Here is a 20,428-nt window from a genome sequence, read left to right as displayed (position 1 = left end):
ATATGCAGATAATAGTTGCCTGGAGCTCAAACAGCACTAATAGAGTGGCACAAGGGTCTAAGGCATTTCCTCTCAGTGCTAGAGGCGTTACTACAGACCCTGGTTCGATTCCTGGCTGTATTACAACCGGCTGTGATTGGGAGTCCCATAGGTTGCACAATTGGCCCAGCATCGTCCTGGTTAGGGTTTGGCCGGGGTAGACCGTCATTGTAAATAAGAATTTGTTCTTCACTGATTTAACTAGTTAAATAAAGGTTAAATAAAAGTAACAGTATGCCAACCAGGGAGCCAAACGAACGGTTCTTTCACAGATGCGATTCCGTTCACCAAAAAGAGCCATTCAAAAAGAGCCGTTCGTTCGCGAACGACCCATCACTAGTTCCAACGAGTCCCCTGTCGGTCAATTGCCCTCTATATATTACCAACACACCATTGCTTGCTCAATACAAAGAGAACGCGGATTCATAAAGGCGCACGGTGATTTGTATTTATTTCTACCACCATTGGAGCGGTGCAAGGTGCTGAAACATGAATCAAAGTGCGGGAGTAGCCCAAAATGTTCGTCGTTACTCTTCTGATGATAAGGTAAGCAGCGATGTAAAGTGAGCTGTTATTTCATATGGACGGATATTTAGCATGCACGGATGTGTTACTTATCTTTGCAAGTTTGTGAATTGGTTACATTTTGACTCGGGACCCTATCCCCAAGCAGTAGCCTACTGAGTAAACACGTTTCCAAGGTAGGGAAAAGCCTTCTGTTTTTGTTATCTTTGATCAACTAGGTTAGGCTATAAACGTGAGTTTGTGGGACTCCTAGCAGGCACAATTAACGAACACCTGATAGAGATGACACTGTTATCAATCATTGTGCGAAATTGCGCTCATGTCTGCCAATTTCTCACAAAGAGTATGGTGGTTGTATTACTTACTGTGCTTTCAGTATTCACAGCTCTTGTTGGGTTACAAAATGGGATTAAAATTGACTTCATTTTTGGTCAATGTTCTACACAGAATGCTCTGTAATGTCAAAGTGGAAGAAAAAGTGTTACATTTTATTTTTAAAAATATGAAAAATAAGACTAATATATCTTAAGTATTTAATCCCTGAGACAATACATGTTAAAAAATACTTTACTGTTTACAGCTGTGAGTCTATTTGGGTAAATCTCTAAGAGCTTTGCACACCTGGATTTTCCCATTATATATATATTTTTTAAATATTCAAGCTTGGTCAAGTTGGTTGTTGATCATTGCTAGAAAGCCATTTTTTCCTTGATTTTCAAGCCAATTTGATATAAAACTCCAGCTAAGACACTTACGAACATTCAATGTCATCTTGGTAAGCAACTCCAGTATAGATTTGGCCTTGTGTTTTAGGTTATTGACCTGCTGAAAGGTAAATTCATCTCCCAGTGTCTGTTGGAAAGAAGACTGAAACAGGTTTTCCTCTAGGATTTTGCCTGTGCTTAACTGTATTCCGTTTTATTGTTATCCCCAAAACTCCCTAGTTCTTGCCAATGACAAGCATACCCATAACAGGATGCAGCCACCACCATGCTTGAAAATAGTGGTACTCAGTGATGTGTTGTGTTCGATTTGCCCCAAACATAATGACTTGTATTCAGGACAAAATGTAAATGTGATTATTATTTGTTGTTGCAGTATTACTTAAGTGCCTTGTTGCAAACAGGATGCATGTTTTGGTATATTTGAATTATGTACAGGCTTCCTTCTTTTCATTTAGGTTAGTATTGTGGATGAACTACAATGTTGTCGTCGGTCCATCCTCAGTTTTCTCATATCACAACCATTAAACTCTAACTGTTTTAAAATCACAATTGGCCTCATGTTGAAATCCCTGAGCAGTTTTCTTCCTCTCCGGCAACTGAATTAGGAAGGACACCTGTCTCTTTGTAGTGACTGGGTGTATTGATACACCATCCAAAGCCTAATTAGTAACTTCACCATGCTCAAAGGGATATAGTCACTACTTGATTGAGGGGTCTTACAGCTAATGGTATGTGTGGGGTACAGAGATGGGGTAGTCATTTAAAAAATCATGTTAACCACTATTATTGAACACAACATTAGTCAATTAAGTGTATTATGTGATTTGTTTAGGACATGTTTACTCCTGGAGTTATTATAGGCTTGCCATAACAAAGGGGTTGAATACTTATTGACTAAAGACATTTCAGCTTTACATTTTTTTTAATAAATGTAGAAACTTTTCTACAAACAAAATTCCACTTTGACATTGTGGCATGTGTAGATAGATCAGTGACACAAAATCTAAATGTAATACATTTTAAATTGACGCTGTAACACAATTTGCAGTTTGGTTCTGAAGTTCTGCATCTCTTTAAATTAGGCTACTGCAGAAATATCGGTCTGTGTGTGTTTGTGCGTGTTTGTACGTGCGTATATGTATGTATAAGAGCGCGTGAGAGAGTGCTTGTTATCTATTTCACATGTCAATAAACCTATCATTATTGATGAGGAGGTGAGGGAGAGAAAGAGTTTGTACGTGTGCTTGTGTGGGTATGGGGGAAGGCAGAGAGGAAGAGGTGAAGCGAGAGGGATAACAGGGCGTTTTTTCATATTTCTTCGCTCACCATGCGATGAGTTTTGTATGGAGGTCAATGAGCGTGCAGAATTTGGTTAAAACATGAATTACTTATTTTCTATATGTGGCTTATTTGATCGAATATACGTTTCGTAATGATTACATTGTTACGGGTCTACTGACATAATAAGTAGGGCATGTGACATCCCGGCAACTTTGAGAAAAAACACGATATCGGAGTTGTGCCAAGTCGTCACGAGTTGCCACAGTCAGTCATAAACCCTACCTATGCCTACAAATGATCGTCTTAAATGTGCTTTTAAATGTAAGATTAACCTTAATAACACTGCCAATCGTATGTCTAACCCTAAACTTAAAATATGACAAAAATACAATTTCTGTTTTTGTGAAGTTTTACGATAATAGACTTTGTGGCTGGGGTAACTAGTGGAAACCGTTGTGCCTGTTGGTCACACTCGTACATGATAATGGATAATAGTTTAGCCTACTATGCATTAATGCATTCACGTCTTTGTGTTTGTGGTGTATTCCTGTTCGAAATGTAAGAGAGATAAATGATGTGTGTATGTGTTCTTAAGAAAAAACGAGCCTGGGATCATAAAAAACAATTAGGGCACAGACTCCCTGGAGTTTAAACAGATAAATCAAAGTGCACATCTCACCCAGGGCTATTGAATTTTGCATTTGCTTGCTGTCTTATTAGCGACAATATTTTGCTGTGGACTTGAGCATTGCAAGTTTCAAATCATCTACTGCAGGGACACACTTGGAACAATATAATGGATGCTGACACAATAGTTTAAACCCCCCCAAAACGATTCTACCCTTACACTTACGCAATGAACATGCAGTATGGTAGGTGCTAACTATATTGACTGCTCAAAAAAACACAACCCTGACAAGACCACCAGTCTATACCCAAGGGTTTTCCAGGCGGTAAGTTGGATGAACCCCCCCCCCCCTAAATCCCACACCCTTACCTATCCCAACACGTTTTTACTTGCCTCAGGCCAGTGTGCTATTAACAATGTACATATACATATAGTAAGTGTAATTCAGAGCCACACTACAGAGCCACATCCCATGGCTCTCTACACTCTTAGAAAAAAAGGGTTCTTCAGCTGTCCCTATTGGAGAACCTTATTTGGTTCCTGGTAAGAATCCTATTTGGTTCCTGGTAAGAATCCTTTTTGGTTCCTGGTAAGAATCCTTTTTGGTTCCTGGTAAGAATCCTTTTTGGTTCCTGGTAAGAACCCTTTTTGGTTCCTGGTAAGAACCCTTTTTGGTTCCTGGTAAGAACCCTTTTTGGTTCCTGGTAAGAACTCTTTTTGGTTCCTGGTAAGAACTCTTTTGGGTTCCATATAGAACCCTCTGTGGAATCCAAAAGCGTTCTACCTGGAACCAAAAAGGGTTCTCCTATGGGGACAGCCAAATAAACCTTTTAGGTTTTAGACAGCACCTTTTGTTTCTGTAGGCGCTCTCCCTGTTGCCACTGCACTGATGATTGACATAGTTTACTGAGTTTGAGTTGCTTATCTCATGTTAACATTGGCCATCAGTGTTCATCTTGGGACAAATGGCAGTAAATACCAAGATCTCAAACAGAGACAACTCTTAAGATACAGAAGTTAATGTTTGGTGTGCAGTACAATGCTCTTTGAATCTGGCACCATGAAGATGCATTCAGCCTAAGGAGTTGTAGATGGCCATTGTATCAATGTGTTTATATGCCCTGGTGGGCAATTTGTTATGTAAAGTAAATGTGGTGAAAAATGCTTTATATTTTGGAAAGAGAGGGACTGCATGGGTTGTTGTTGGAAAGAGATATGAAAAATCATTCAAACTAAACTCTTAGCTCCCATGATGATTCACTCTGCCCTGACAGACAAGGAGCTACTAGGTCAACAGTTTGTGTGTTGTTGATGTTTGTTGTTGACACGAGAGTGAGGATAACAGAAATGTTGTTCAAAGTAAACCCTCCTCAAAACAACCCTGCTTTGGCCAATAACGTTTGCCAATAATTCTTTGGCCAAGTGGTTGACCTAAATGTGCATAGCGAATCCAGATAGACATCTAAAAGCTACCGACACGAATGATTCATAATGATATACACTGAGTGTACAAAACATTAGGAACATCTGCTTTTTCCATGACATAGACTGACCAGGTGAATCCAGGGAAAAGCTATGAGACATGGATTGTGTATGTGTGCCGTTCAGAGGGTGAATGGGCAAGATAAATGATTTAAGTGCCTTTGAACAAGGTATGGTAGTTGGTGCCAGGCGCACCGGTATGGGTGTGTCAAGAACTGCCAAGCTGCTGAGTTTTTCACACTCAACTGTTTCCCATGTGTATCAAGAATGGTCCACCACCCAATGTACATCCAGCCAACTTGACAAAACTGTGGGAAGCATTGAAGTCAACATGGTCCAGCATCCCTGTGGATCGCTTTCGACATCTTGTAGTCCATGCCCCAAAGAATTGAGGCTGTTCTGAGTGCAAGAGGGGGTGCAACTCAATATTAGGAAGGTGTTCCTAAAGGTTTTGTACACTCAGTGTATCTACAGTGTTTTGGGATTACATAGGCATTCTTTAATTATGATATGCACAATTTACAGTTGAGGTGTAATCACAGGAGTTCAGCCACGACACATTTGTAAATCCTTGAGATTGGGTCGACCTTATGTTACGTAACCTGTGCCAGATGTATGACCAAGCGAACATGACAACTGAACAAAAACTAAATGGAAACAATACCTACTGTAGAATGAGATTTACAAACTCTTTTTCACAAGGGAGGTCTTAGGCTTTTAGCTCTCAGTAGACTTTTAGTTCCTGCAGTATCTCCTAATCTCTGACTCACCATCATGATCTACTGACACCATGTTGGTAGAGATCAAGAGAACATGCAACACGCATCTTGGTGCATCACCACAATTGCTCTTTAGCGACACCCAACTCAAACCAATTGTTTCACTTTCAGTTGTCTTTGAGGAGAAGAAAAAAACGCCCCACTAAATGTACTTAAGTACGGTGGCGGACATAATACACTTTAACTGAAAGTTAAAAGTTAAAGTAAATGCTATACATGAAATTATAGGTGGCATGATTTTCTTGTATTCCTTCTTTTCACTCTGTCACTCTTGTATATTTATTTACAGACAGGCACGGGCAGACACCAACACTCAGACATAATTTACAAATGCAGTATTTGTGTTTAGTGAGTGCACCAGATTAGAGGCAGTTGGGATGACCACGTTATATTGATAGGTTCATGAATTAGACCATATTGTTGTCCTGCATTCAAAACGTAATGAGTACTTTTGGGTGTCAGGGAAACTGTATGGGAGTGAAAAGTACATATTTTCTTTAGGAATGTAGTGCGGTAAAAGTAAAAGTTGTCAAAAATTTAAATAGTGAAGTACAGATACCCCCCCAAAAATGACTTAAGTAGTACTTCAAAGTATTTCTTAGTTACTTTACACCGCTGTCCCCACTGTCAAAACAGGCAGGTGTGTTTGAAGTGCAATGTCACGCGTTTCACTGCGCCCATTTTTAAACTGACATTTTCTCTATTTGCTACCCAGTATTTTTTGCTGTGCCCTTTCAGTGTCAATTCTACACAAGGGTGGCATAAGCAGGGGATCAGCTGGAGAGACCCAATCTCTACGCTGAAGCAGATGTTTACGATTTCAGTTTCGCAGCAGTATTTCTCTGTTTGTCTAAATGGCCATGTGGAGGCCAGGATTCAGATAGGGAGAGAAGAGAGAGCATTCATGCCATTCAGATATGTTGTGTGATTCATCAGAGCATAAGTGTCTAAAATGTTTTCTTCATGGGTGGGTGTGGGCAAAAACATGGAAACTAACAGACTTGTAAAAATGTGGTCTCTGGGAGCCTTTCGTGTTCTGGATCACGCAATTGTGTCCATATACAGTGGGGCAAAAAAGTATTTAGTATGCCACCAATTGTGAAAGTTCTCCCACTTAAAAAGATGAGAGAGGCCTGTAATTTTCATCATAGGTACACTTCAACTATGACAGCCAAAATGAGAAAAAGAAATCCAGAAAATCACATTGTAGGATTTTTAATGAATTTATTTGCAAATTATGGTGGAAAATAAGTATTTGGTCACCTACAAACAAGCAAGATTTCTGGCTCTCACAGACCTGTAACTTCTTCTTTTTAAGAGGCTCCTCTGTCCTCTACTCGTTACTTGTATTAATGGCACCTGTTTGAACTTGTTATCAGTATAAAAGACACCTGTCCACAACCTCCTTATATAAGGAGTCATTGGCATGAGGCGGTTTCAAAAAATGTGACACTTCCTGGTTGGATTTTCCTCAGGTTTTCTCCTGCAATATCAGTTGTTATACTCACAGACAATATTTTGACAGTTTTGGAAAATTTAGAGTTTTCTCTCCTAATCTGACAATTATATGCATATTCTAGATTCTAGTCCTGAGAAATAGGCAGTATCATTTTGGTACGTTTTTCATCCAAACATCAAAATACTGCCCCCTACACTCAAAAGGTTAAAAGTTGCGAGCTTGCACCGCAGAACTTAGAGGTACCCAGCGTCACGGCTTCATATCTCCAGACCACCACAAGGGGGAGTTAGAGCACTCATTATGCATTTGGGTCCCAGTGTTTTTATATGACCAATCATATCAAGTAGTTCCAATGATGAATTTGGATGCAAGCCACCCGTCCCTCGTGACGTTTTTCAACAAAGATGTCTGACAAAACATTACGGTGGAACCAAATGTAAGTAGTTATAACGTGTCAAGCATAAAATGTACAATTGAGAGGAATATGTTAGTTAACCTGTTACTCCTACCCCCTACTTTTTCGAACATTCTGTTAAAAATCGCGCAACATTTCAGCGCCCTGCTGCTCATGCCAGGAATATAGTATATGCATATGATTAGTATGTGTGGATAGACAACACTCAGACGTTTATAAAACTGGTTAAATCACGGCTGTGACTATAACAGAACGTGCGTTTCATCGAAAAGCACAGGAAAATCTGATCACTGAAAATAGAAATATATATCCATCCGCCACTTCAACCCATTGATAAAGGCGAACCACAATAAATGGGGCTGAGGTTGCAATACCTACAGCTTCCACACAATGTCAACAGTCTTGTCATTTGCCTAGGCTTTGTTTCTTAGTCAAACGAAGAAGAGACAAGCCATTTGTTCAAGCCTCCAACCGGATATTTTGGTTGAGATTTACCCGGACATTATTTCCAGACGGACAGCTAAAGAATATACTTCGCCTCGTGATCAATTTGATCGCTTATTAACGTTTACTAATACCTAAAGTTGCATTACAAAAGTATTTCGAAGTGTTTTGTGAAAGTTTATCGTCTACTTTTTTAATTAAAAAAAGACGTTACGTTATAAGACGCTTTTTTTTTCCGTTTATCACACAGTCTTCATAGATCGATATCTAGGCTATATATGGACCGATTTAATCAAAAAAAGACCCAATAGTGATTATGGGACATCTAGGAGTGCGAACAAAGAAGATGGTCAAAGGTAATGAATGTTTTATATTTTATTTGTGCGGTTTGTGTAGCGACGACTATGCTAATTATTTTGTTTACGTCCCCTGCGGGTCTTTTGGGGTGTTACATGCTATCAGATAATAGCTTCTCATGCTTTCGCCGAAAAGCATTTTAAAAATCTGACTTGTTGCCTGGATTCACAACGAGTGTAGCTTTAATTCAATACCCTGCATGTGTATTTTAAGAACGTTTGAGTTTTAACTAGTACTATTAGCATTTAGCGTAGCGCATTTGCATTTCCAGATGTCTAGATGGGACGCCTGCGTGTCAGGTAGGAGCAAGAGGTTAATGGAGAGCTACACTTTTGTGCATATTTTTTTGTTATAAATTAATTTACGAAAATCGCTATTTAGCAAGTTATCTGACTAGCTAACATTAGCTTGCTAGCTAGTGTAAGGAGAATGAATTTGTAATTTGTGTTGTTTAACCTCTAGTGACAACCCATCCCGTGAACGGGACCGTTGTCATAATCTGACACTAATTAGCATAACACAACGGACATATATCTTCCTATTAATGAAAATCACAAGTGAAATATATTGGAACACAGTTTAGCCTTTTGTTAATCACCCTGTCATCTCAGATTTTCAAAATATGCTTTACAGCCAAAGCTAGACAAGCATTTGTGTAAGTTTATCGATAGCCTAGCATAGCATTATACCTTGCTAGCAGCAGGCAACCTTGTCACAAATCAGGAAAGCAATCAAATTAAATCGTTTACCTTTGATGAACTTCGGATGTTTTCACTCACGAGATTCCCAGGTAGATAGCCAAAGTTATTGTTTTTGTAGGCGAAATAGCTCCGTTTGGTCTTCCTGTTTGGCTGAAAAATCGACCGGAAATTGCGGTCACGACAATGCCGAAAAATATTCCAAATTAGCTCCATAATATCGACAGAAACATGGCAAACAATGTTTAGAATCAATCCTCAAGGTGTTTTTCAAATATCTATTTGATAATATATCCACCGGGACAATTGGTTTCTCAGTAAAAGCGATTGGAATAATGGCTACCTCTGTACATTACGCAAGATTTTCTCTCCGGGAGCATCATGTGACCACTTGCGCAATGTAGCCCCCTATGGGTATTCTTCAACATAAATGTGTAAAACTGCGTCACAATGCTGTAAACACCTTGGGGAATACGTAGAAAGTGTAAGCTGGTTGATAGCACATTCACAGCTGAATGGGGACTCATTGGCATGCAGCGCTTTCAAAACCTGGCGTACTTCCGGATTGGATTTTTCTCAGGCTTTCACCTGCAACATCAGTTCTGTTATACTCACAGACAATATCTTTACAGTTTTGAAAATGTTAGTGTTTTCTATCCAAAGCTGTCAATTATATGCTTATTCTAGCATCTTGTTCTGACAAAATATCCCATTTAAAACAGGAATGTTTTTTTTTTCTTCCAAAAATTAAAATACTGCCCCTAGAGTCTCAGGTTTTAATGTCCTGAGAAAACCAGGCTTCGTCTTGTGAAACAGTGGATGTAAAGAATCTCGCTAGCTAAAGCGTTTACTGCAAATTGAATGTACAATTGTGTAAGCTTGCCATGCAATGCAGCTGAACTAACATGGCTAGCTAACTACACTGCTCAAAAAAACAAAGGGAACACTTAAACAACACTATAACTCTAGGTCAATCACACTTCTGTGAAATCAAACTGTCCACTTAGGAAGCAACACTGATTGACAAATTGCACATGCTGTTGTGCAAATGGAATAGACAACAGGTGGAAATTATAGGCAATTAGCAAGACACCCCCAATAAAGGAGTGGTTCTGCAGGTGGTGACCACAGACCACTTCTCAGTTCCTGTGCTTCCTGGCTGATGTTTTGGTCACTTTTGAATGCTGGCGGTGCTTTCACTCTAGTGGTAGCATGAGACGGAGTCTACAACCCACACAAGTGGCTCAGGTAGTGCAGCTCATACAGGGTGGCACATCAATGCGAGCTGTGGCAAGGTTTGCTGTGTCTGTCAGCGTAGTGTCCAGAGCATGGAGGCACTACCAGGAGACAGGCCAGTACATCAGGAGACGTGGAGGAGGCCTTGGGAGGGCAACAACCCAGCAGCAGGACCGCTACCTCCGCCTTTGTGCAAGGAGGAGTAGGAGGAGCACTGCCAGAGCCCTGCAAAATGACCTCCAGCAGGCCACAAATGTGCATGTTCCTGCTCAAACGGTCAGAAACAGACTCCATGAGGGTGGTGTGAGGGCCCAACATCCACAGGTGGTGGTTGTGCTTACAGCCCAACACCTTGCAGGACATTTGGCATTTGCCAGAGAACACCAAGATTGGCAAATTCGCCACTGGCACCCTGTGCTCTTCACAGATGAAAGCAGGTTCACACTGAGCACAGAGTCTGGAGACGCCGTGGAGAGCGTTCTGCTGCCAGCAACATCCTCCAGCATGACCGGTTTGGCGGTGGGTCAGTCATGGTGTGGGGTGGCATGTCTTTGGGGGGGCCGCACAGCCCTCCATGTGCTCGCCAGAGGTAGCCTGACTGCCAATAGGTACCGAGATGAGATCCTCAGACCCCTTGTGAGACTATATGCTGGTGCGGTTGGCCCTGGGTTCCTCCTAATGCAAGACAATGCTTGACCTCATGTGGCTGGAGTGTGTCAGCAGTTCCTGCAAGAGGAAGGCATTGATGCTATGGACTGGCCCGCCCGTTCCCCAGACCTGAATCCAACTGAGCACATCTGGGACATCATGTTTCACTCCATCCATTGGGGCGGCAGAGTAGCCTAGTGGTTAGAGCGTTGGACTAGTAACCGGAAGGTTGCAAGTTCAAACCCCCGAGCTGACAAGGTACAAATTTGTCATTCTGCCCCTGAACAGGCAGTTAACCCACTGTTCCTAGGCTGTAATTGAAAATAAGAATTTGTTCTTAACTGACTTGCCTGGTTAAATAAAGGTTAAAAAAATAAAGAATAATATTAATAATAATCCACCAATGCCATGTTGCCCAGGAGTTGGCGGATGCTTTAGTCCAGGTCTGGGAGAAGATCCCTCAGGAGACCATCCGCCACCTCATCAGGAGCATGCCCAGGCATTGTAGGGAGGTCATACACTACTGAGCCTCATTAAGGACATTACATCAAAGTTGGATCAGTGTGTTTTTCCACGTTAATTTTGAGTTTGACTCCAAATTCTGTCCTCCATGGGTTGATAAATTTGATTTCCATTGATAATTTTTGGGTGATTTTGTTGTCAGCACATTCAACTATGTAAAGAAAAAAGTATTTCATAAGAATATTTCATTCATTCAGATCTAGGATGTGTTATTTTAGTGTTCCCTTTATTTTTTTGAGCAGTGTATTTACTTGCTTATTGTGTAGTGGAGGATACAAATAACTGTATGCCTATGGATGTGTAGCTAGCTACAGTATGTAGCCGATCTGTGGCTGGACCCTAAAACGTTTGGTATGAATATTAGTTCAGAACCTTTCTATGAACCTCTGCTATTATAGTTGTTGTATCAACTTCAAGTCTGAATGGCATTAATCAAGCCTATGAATAGAGTAGAATATACCTTATTGTGCCAAGGATGCAAGTTCTATATACATGTACTGTAGTTATTACTACCAAGGAGATTCCCACATTGCCTGTACATTGTATATATTCACTGATCATGTACTCTTCCTTGGCAAATAAAGGTGCGGTTCAGGTATGAATCTCTGAGACATTCTTTTTCAGTCATTTCAAACTCCATTATTTGAATGATGCTGTGTCTGCATGTATGTATTACAATTATACACTGCAACAGTGTTTACCACTCTAGCTCCTGGGACATCAATGATTACACATTGTAACTATGCAACAGACTAGAAACATGATTGATTTGTAATTCGTAGATATGCTTTTTTTTCTGTATATAACTCCCTTCATCTGCATTAATCTGAGGACACAGGATAATATTTCAATGAGATACTTACTTTCAACCAGTGGAGAATGTGAAACGCTTTATTGAAAAGTTAATTATCCAGGTGTTGTAAATACATAATACATGCATTATAATTATAATTATAATAATTGCAATATTATATTATAAATACAAGTTCAATCTGTACTTCAATGCCACATATGGTGTGAATTATAAAACAAGGAAGAAAGACGAGGTGAGGAGAGAGGTGTAAAAGACAGAAAGGGAAAGAGGTAAGAACAGCGGCAGACAGCATATGATTAATGAATTACAGTGCTACCGTAATATTCTCTCAGTTCATCACAATTGCGGTGTCTCCTAACCAGCAATGGGTCCCCAGTTGGCTGGAAGGTTATTTTAAGAGTGGGTGTGGTGGCGATGATGGGACTGGCATCCTCTCTCACATTAAAACATACCTGCAGATGAGAGACCGATGGATAGAGGGAAAGGCGTGAGATGGGAACAACAACAATTTGTTGCAAGTTGGGAAGGGGGGCTAATAGCTGAACAATAGACTATTCAACCTAGACTAAAGAATTGTCTAATAGCTGAGCTAGATGTGTAAAAAAAAAAAAAAACTATCACAGACCAGATCTGCCCTAACGACTAAGGGGTAGCTTGCTACTCAATGTAATAAAGTAATGACTTTTCAAATAAGTTACCTTACACGTTATGTTGGCTGCAATTTGTTAGTTACGCTGTCCTTACGAACCACATACCAGTACATACTGCTGTAATGATATGCTATGTTAGCTAGCTACCTAGTTACCTTTCCAGTATATTAACTGTAGGCTATCTAACTACCCAACGTTTATTGACTTGATCATTTCAGTCATTCTTAGCTTAGATAAATGGTATAGTCGTTGTGCGTTCTCAATGGACATTCGGGGGCTTCGTAAATTCGCTCTGGCTATCTATAGGCTGAACAATCGAATGTGTCATGTTTTGTCATTTATTATCTTGTCTTGTCCCTGTGCTTCCTTCTATTCGTTTCCCTCTGCTGGTCTTATTAGGTTCTTTCCCTCTTTCTATCCCTCTCTCTCCCCCTCCCTCTCTCACTCTCCCGCTCTCTCTTCTCTCTATCGTTCCGTTCCTGCTCCCAGCTGTTCCTATTCCCCTAATCAATCATTTAGTCTTCCCACACCTGTTCCCGATCCTTTTCCCTGATTAGAGTCCCTATTTCTCTCCTTGTTATTCGTTTCTGCCCTGTCGGTTCCTTGTCTAGAATTCACCGTGCTGTGTTTGTGTATCGCCCTGTCGTGTCGTGTTTTCCTCAGATGCTGCGTGGTGAGCAGGTGTCTGAGTCTGTCTGGTTCAAGTGCCTTCCCGAGGCAACCTGCTGTTCACCTGCTGTTCAAGATCGAGTCTCCAGTTGTCCTCGTCATTTCGAGTGAAAGTTGTGTTTTTTGATTGTATTTACTTTACTGGATTAAAGACTCTGTTTTCGCCAAGTCGCTTTTGGGTCCTCTTTCACCTGCATGACAGAAGGAACCGACCAAGGAATGGACCCAGCGACTTCAGACGCTCGTTACACTGCCGTCGAGATCCAAGGAGCCATGCTCGGCAGACACGAGCAGGAATTGTCTGCTGCTCGCCATGCCGTGGAGAACCTGGCCGCTCAGGTTTCCGACCTCTCTGGACAGTTCCAGAGTCTACGTCTCGTGCCACCTGTTACTTCCTGGCCTGCCGAGCCTCCAGAACCTAGGGTTAATAACCCACCTTGCTACTCCGGGCAGCCCACTGAGTGCCGCTCCTTTCTCACGCAGTGTGAGATTGTGTTCTCTCTCCAACCCAACACATACTCTAGAGAGAGAGCTCGGGTTGCTTACGTCATTTCACTCCTTACTGGCCGGGCTCGAGAATGGGGCACAGCTATCTGGGAGGCCAGGGCTGATTGCTCTAACAAGTTCCAGAACTTTAAAGAGGAGATGATTCGGGTTTTTGACCGTTCAGTTTTTGGTAGGGAGGCTTCTAGGGCCCTGGCTTCCTTATGCCAAGGTGAACGGTCCATAACGGATTATTCTATTGAGTTTCGCACTCTTGCTGCCTCTAGTGAGTGGAACGAGCCGGCGCTGCTCGCTCGTTTTCTGGAGGGACTCCACGCAGTGGTTAAGGATGAGATTCTCTCCCGGGAGGTTCCTTCAGATGTGGACTCTTTGATTGCTCTCGCCATCCGCATAGAACGACGGGTAGATCTTCGTCACCGGGCTCGTGGAAGAGAGCTCGCATCAACGGTGTTTCCCTGCTCCGCATCGCAACCATCTCCCTCCTCTGGCTTAGAGACTGAGCCCATGCAGCTGGGAGGGATTCGCATCTCGACTAAGGAGAGGGAACGGAGGATCACCAACCGCCTGTGCCTCTATTGCGGAGTTGCTGGACATTTTGTTAATTCATGTCCAGTAAAGCCAGAGCTCATCTGTAAGCGGAGGGCTACAGGTGAGCGCAACTACTCAAGTCTCTCCATCAAAATCCTGTACTACTTTGTCGGTCCATCTACGTTGGACCGGTTCGGGTGCTACATGTAGTGCCTTGATAGACTCTGGGGCTGAGGGTTGTTTCATGGACGAAGCATGGGTTCGGAAACATGACATTCCTTTCAGAGAGTTAGAGAAGCCTACGCCCATGTTCGCCTTAGATGGTAGTCATCTTCCCAGTATCAGATTTGAGACACTACCTTTAACCCTCACAGTATCTGGTAACCACAGTGAGACTATTTCTTTTTTGATTTTCCGTTCACCGTTTACACCTGTTGTTTTGGGTCATCCCTGGCTAGTATGTCATAATCCTTCTATTAATTGGTCTAGTAATTCTATCCTATCCTGGAACGTTTCTTGTCATGTGAAGTGTTTAATGTCTGCCATCCCTCCCGTTTCTTCTGTCCCTACTTCTCAGGAGGAACCTGGCGATTTGACAGGAGTGCCGGAGGAATATCATGATCTGCGCACGGTCTTCAGTCGGTCCCGAGCCAACTCCCTTCCTCCTCACCGGTCGTATGATTGTAGTATTGATCTCCTTCCGGGGACCACTCCTCCTCGGGGTAGACTATACTCTCTGTCGGCTCCCGAACGTAAGGCTCTCGAGGATTATTTGTCTGTGTCTCTTGACGCCGGTACCATAGTGCCTTCTTCCTCTCCGGCCGGGGCGGGGTTCTTTTTGTTAAGAAGAAGGACGGTACTCTGCGCCCCTGCGTGGATTATCGAGGGCTGAATGACATAACGGTTAAGAATCGTTATCCGCTTCCCCTTATGTCATCAGCCTTCGAGATTCTGCAGGGAGCCAGGTGCTTTACTAAGTTGGACCTTCGTAACGCTTACCATCTCGTGCGCATCAGAGAGGGGGACGAGTGGAAAACGGCGTTTAACACTCCGTTAGGGCATTTTGAGTACCGGGTTCTGCCGTTCGGTCTCGCCAATGCGCCAGCTGTTTTTCAGGCATTAGTTAATGATGTTCTGAGAGACATGCTGAACATCTTTGTTTTTGTCTATCTTGACGATATCCTGATTTTTTCTCCGTCACTCGAGATTCATGTTCAGCACGTTCGACGTGTTCTACAGCGCCTTTTAGAGAATTGTCTCTACGTAAAGGCTGAGAAGTGCTCTTTTCATGTCTCCTCCGTTACTTTTCTCGGTTCCGTTATTTCCGCTGAAGGCATTCAGATGGATTCCGCTAAGGTCCAAGCTGTCAGTGATTGGCCCGTTCCAAGGTCACGTGTCGAGTTGCAGCGCTTTTTAGGTTTCGCTAATTTCTATCGGCGTTTCATTCGTAATTTCGGTCAAGTTGCTGCCCCTCTCACAGCTCTTACTTCTGTCAAGACGTGTTTTAAGTGGTCCGGTTCCGCCCAGGGAGCTTTTGATCTTCTAAAAGAACGTTTTACGTCCGCTCCTATCCTCGTTACTCCTGACGTCACTAGACAATTCATTGTCGAGGTTGACGCTTCAGAGGTAGGCGTGGGAGCCATTCTATCCCAGCGCTTCCAGTCTGACGATAAGGTTCATCCTTGCGCTTATTTTTCTCATCGCCTGTCGCCATCTGAGCGCAACTATGATGTGGGTAACCGTGAACTGCTCGCCATCCGCTTAGCCCTAGGCGAATGGCGACAGTGGTTGGAGGGGGCGACCGTTCCTTTTGTCGTTTGGACAGACCATAAGAACCTTGAGTACATCCGTTCTGCCAAACGACTTAATGCCCGTCAAGCTCGTTGGGCGTTGTTTTTCGCTCGTTTCGAGTTTGTGATTTCTTACCGTCCGGGTAGCAAGAACACCAAGCCTGATGCCTTATCCCGTCTGTTTAGTTCTTCTGTGGCTTCTACTGATCCCGAGGGGATTCTTCCTTATGGGCGTGTTGTCGGGTTAACAGTCTGGGGAATTGAAAGACAGGTTAAGCAAGCACTCACGCACACTGCGTCGCCGCGCGCTTGTCCTAGTAACCTCCTTTTCGTTCCTGTTTCCACTCGTCTGGCTGTTCTTCAGTGGGCTCACTCTGCCAAGTTAGCTGGTCATCCCGGTGTTCGAGGCACTCTTGCGTCTATTCGCCAGCGCTTTTGGTGGCCGACTCAGGAGCGTGACACGCGCCGTTTCGTGGCTGCTTGTTCGGACTGCGCGCAGACTAAGTCGGGTAACTCTCCTCCTGCCGGTCGTCTCAGACCGCTCCCCATTCCTTCTCGACCATGGTCTCACATCGCGCTAGACTTCATTACCGGTCTGCCTTTGTCTGCGGGGAAGACTGTGATTCTTACGGTTGTCGATAGGTTCTCTAAGGCGGCACATTTCATTCCCCTCGCTAAACTTCCTTCCGCTAAGGAGACGGCACAAATCATTATCGAGAATGTATTCAGAATTCATGGCCTCCCGTTAGACGCCGTTTCAGACAGAGGCCCGCAATTCACGTCACAGTTTTGGAGGGAGTTCTGTCGTTTGATTGGTGCGTCCGTCAGTCTCTCTTCCGGGTTTCATCCCCAGTCTAACGGTCAAGCAGAGAGGGCCAATCAGACGATTGGTCGCATACTACGCAGCCTTTCTTTCAGAAACCCTGCGTCTTGGGCAGAACAGCTCCCCTGGGCAGAATACGCTCACAATTCGCTTCCTTCGTCTGCTACCGGGTTATCTCCGTTTCAGAGTAGTCTGGGTTACCAGCCTCCTCTGTTCTCATCCCAGCTTGCCGAGTCCAGCGTTCCCTCCGCTCAAGCGTTTGTCCAACGTTGTGAGCGCACCTGGAGGAGGGTGAGGTCTGCACTTTGCCGTTACAGGGCACAGACTGTGAGAGCCGCCAATAAACGCAGGATTAAGAGTCCAAGGTATTGTTGCGGCCAGAGAGTGTGGCTTTCCACTCGCAACCTTCCTCTTACGACAGCTTCTCGTAAGTTGACTCCGCGGTTCATTGGTCCGTTCCGTGTCTCCCAGGTCGTCAATCCTGTCGCTGTGCGACTGCTTCTTCCGCGACATCTTCGTCGCGTCCATCCTGTCTTCCATGTCTCCTGTGTCAAGCCCTTTCTTCGCACTCCCGTTCGTCTTCCCTCCCCCTCCCGTCCTTGTCGAGAGCGCACCTATTTACAAGGTACATAAGATCATGGACATGCGTTCTCGGGGACGGGGTCACCAATACTTAGTGGATTGGGAGGGTTACGGTCCTGAGGAGAGGAGTTGGGTTCCGTCTCGGGACGTGCTGGACCGTTCACTCATTGATGATTTCCTCCGTTGCCGCCAGGATTCCTCCTCGAGTGCGCCAGGAGGCGCTCGGTGAGTGGGGGGGTACTGTCATGTTTTGTCATTTATTATCTTGTCTTGTCCCTGTGCTTCCTTCTATTCGTTTCCCTCTGCTGGTCTTATTAGGTTCTTTCCCTCTTTCTATCCCTCTCTCTCCCCCTCCCTCTCTCACTCTCCCGCTCTCTCTTCTCTCTATCGTTCCGTTCCTGCTCCCAGCTGTTCCTATTCCCCTAATCAATCATTTAGTCTTCCCACACCTGTTCCCGATCCTTTTCCCTGATTAGAGTCCCTATTTCTCTCCTTGTTATTCGTTTCTGCCCTGTCGGTTCCTTGTCTAGAATTCACCGTGCTGTGTTTGTGTATCGCCCTGTCGTGTCGTGTTTTCCTCAGATGCTGCGTGGTGAGCAGGTGTCTGAGTCTGTCTGGTTCAAGTGCCTTCCCGAGGCAACCTGCTGTTCACCTGCTGTTCAAGATCGAGTCTCCAGTTGTCCTCGTCATTTCGAGTGAAAGTTGTGTTTTTTTGATTGTATTTACTTTACTGGATTAAAGACTCTGTTTTCGCCAAGTCGCTTTTGGGTCCTCTTTCACCTGCATGACAGAATGAGTCAAAATTCACCCATGGCTAAAAAAACGGCTTAAGAACGTTGGCTAAGCTGGAACCCTAGTGCAAGCCCATAGCAAATTAATGGAATCGAACATTCGCAGAGCCTGTTTTGACTGGAGTGATGCTTAGAATGACAGTTTGCCTAAATGGCACAAAAAAATGTATCCTTTTTATTTTACCACTACAATCTGTTCGTCAGACGAAACTGGAAAAAAACTACTTGTGTAGAAAGTAAACATCCACACCTCGATGGTGTCAATGTCACGCCTTGGTCATTGTATTTTGTGTTTTTGGTATATGTTTGGGTAGGCCAGGGTGTGACATGGGTTTATATGTTATGTTTCATATTGGGGTTTGTATTAATTGGGATTGTGTATGATTAGGGGTGTGTCTAGTTAGGCTTGGCTGCCTGAGGCGATTCTCAATTGGAGTCAGGTGATTCTCGTTGTCTCGGATTGGGAACCGTATTTAGGTAGCCTGAGTTCGCGTTGTATTTTGTGGGTGTTTGTTCCTGTCTGTAGTGTTCACCAGATAGGCTGTAATAGGTTTCTCGTTCCGTTTGTTGTTTTTGTATTTATTCAGTTATTTCATGTACCGCGATTATCTTCATTAAAGTCATGAGTAACCTACATGCTGCATTTCGGTCTGACTCTCTTCTTACAACAGACGAACGACGTTACAGTCAACTGTTATGTCTGCGTAATGAGAATGTAGGGGAAGAAAAATCTTCTGACTATTTATGGTCTAGCGATCGATGACAAACGAACTCGCTGCCCAGACTTACATAATTACAAAGAGGAGATTCTCCTGATTAAAATTACATTTACATTTACATTTAAGTCATTTAGCAGACGCTCTTATCCAGAGCGACTTACAAATTGGTGCATTCACCTTATGACATCCAGTGGAACAACCACTTTACAATAGTGCATCTAAATATTTTAAGGGGGGTGAGAAGGATTACTTTATCCTATCCTAGGTATTCCTTAAAGAGGTGGGGTTTCAGGTGTCTCCGGAAGGTGGTGATTGACTCCGCTGTCCTGGCGTCGTGAGGGAGTTTGTTCCACCATTGGGGAACCAGAGCAGCGAACAGTTTTGACTGGGCTGAGCGGGAACTGTACTTCCTCAGTGGTAGGGAGGCGAGCAGGCCAGAGGTGGATGAACGCAGTGCGCTTATTTGGGTGTAGGGCCTGATCAGAGCCTGGAGGTACTGAGGTGCCGTTCCCCTCACAGCTCCGTAGGCAAGCACCATGGTCTTGTAGCGGATGCGAGCTTCAACTGGAAGCCAGTGGAGAGAGCGGAGGAGCGGGGTGACGTGAGAGAACTTGGGAAGGTTGAACACTAGACGGGCTGCGGCGTTCTGGATGAGTTGTAGGGGTTTAATGGCACAGGCAGGGAGCCCAGCCAACAGCGAGTTGCAGTAATCCAGACGGGAGATGACAAGTGCCTGGATTAGGACCTGCGCCGCTTCCTGTGTGAGGCAGGGTCGTACTCTGCGGATGTTGTAGAGCATGAACCTACAGGAACGGGCCACCGCCTTGATGTTAGTTGAGAACGACAGGGTGTTGTCCAGGATCACGCCAAGGTTCTTAGCGCTCTGGGAGGAGGACACAATGGAGTTGTCAACCGTGATGGCGAGATCATGGAACGGGCAGTCCTTTCCCGGGAGGAAGAGCAGCTCCGTCTTGCCGAGGTTCAGCTTGAGGTGGTGATCCGTCATCCACACTGATATGTCTGCCAGACATGCAGAGATGCGATTCGCCACCTGGTCATCAGAAGGGGGAAAGGAGAAGATTAATTGTGTGTCGTCTGCATAGCAATGATAGGAGAGACCATGTGAGGTTATGATGGAGCCAAGTGACTTGGTGTATAGCGAGAATAGGAGAGGGCCTAGAACAGAGCCCTGGGGGACACCAGTGGTGAGAGCGCGTGGTGAGGAGACAGATTCTCGCCACGCCACCTGGTAGGAGCGACCTGTCAGGTAGGACGCAATCCAAGCATGGGCCGCGCCGGAGATGCCCAACTCTGAGAGGG

The 20,428-nt window shown here is 44.0% G+C and overlaps 1 long non-coding RNA gene across 1 annotated transcript in view; it reads left to right on the top strand.

The window, feature by feature from the left end:
• The first annotated feature begins 423 nt into the window (after nt 1-423).
• Nucleotides 424-20,428, top strand: part of LOC124042864 — a 38,513-nt gene continuing 18,508 nt past the window's right edge. The window contains exon 1 of the long non-coding RNA XR_006840218.1: nt 424-585. This is a non-coding gene — a long non-coding RNA (uncharacterized LOC124042864). The remainder of the gene's footprint in view (nt 586-20,428) is intronic.

This window comes from Oncorhynchus gorbuscha, linkage group LG09 (assembly GCF_021184085.1).
Source record: "Oncorhynchus gorbuscha isolate QuinsamMale2020 ecotype Even-year linkage group LG09, OgorEven_v1.0, whole genome shotgun sequence".
In the NCBI taxonomy this organism is placed as follows: Eukaryota; Metazoa; Chordata; class Actinopteri; order Salmoniformes; family Salmonidae; genus Oncorhynchus; species Oncorhynchus gorbuscha.
Note: the sequence above shows the minus strand (reverse complement) of the source record. Positions and strands in the feature narration are given on the sequence as shown.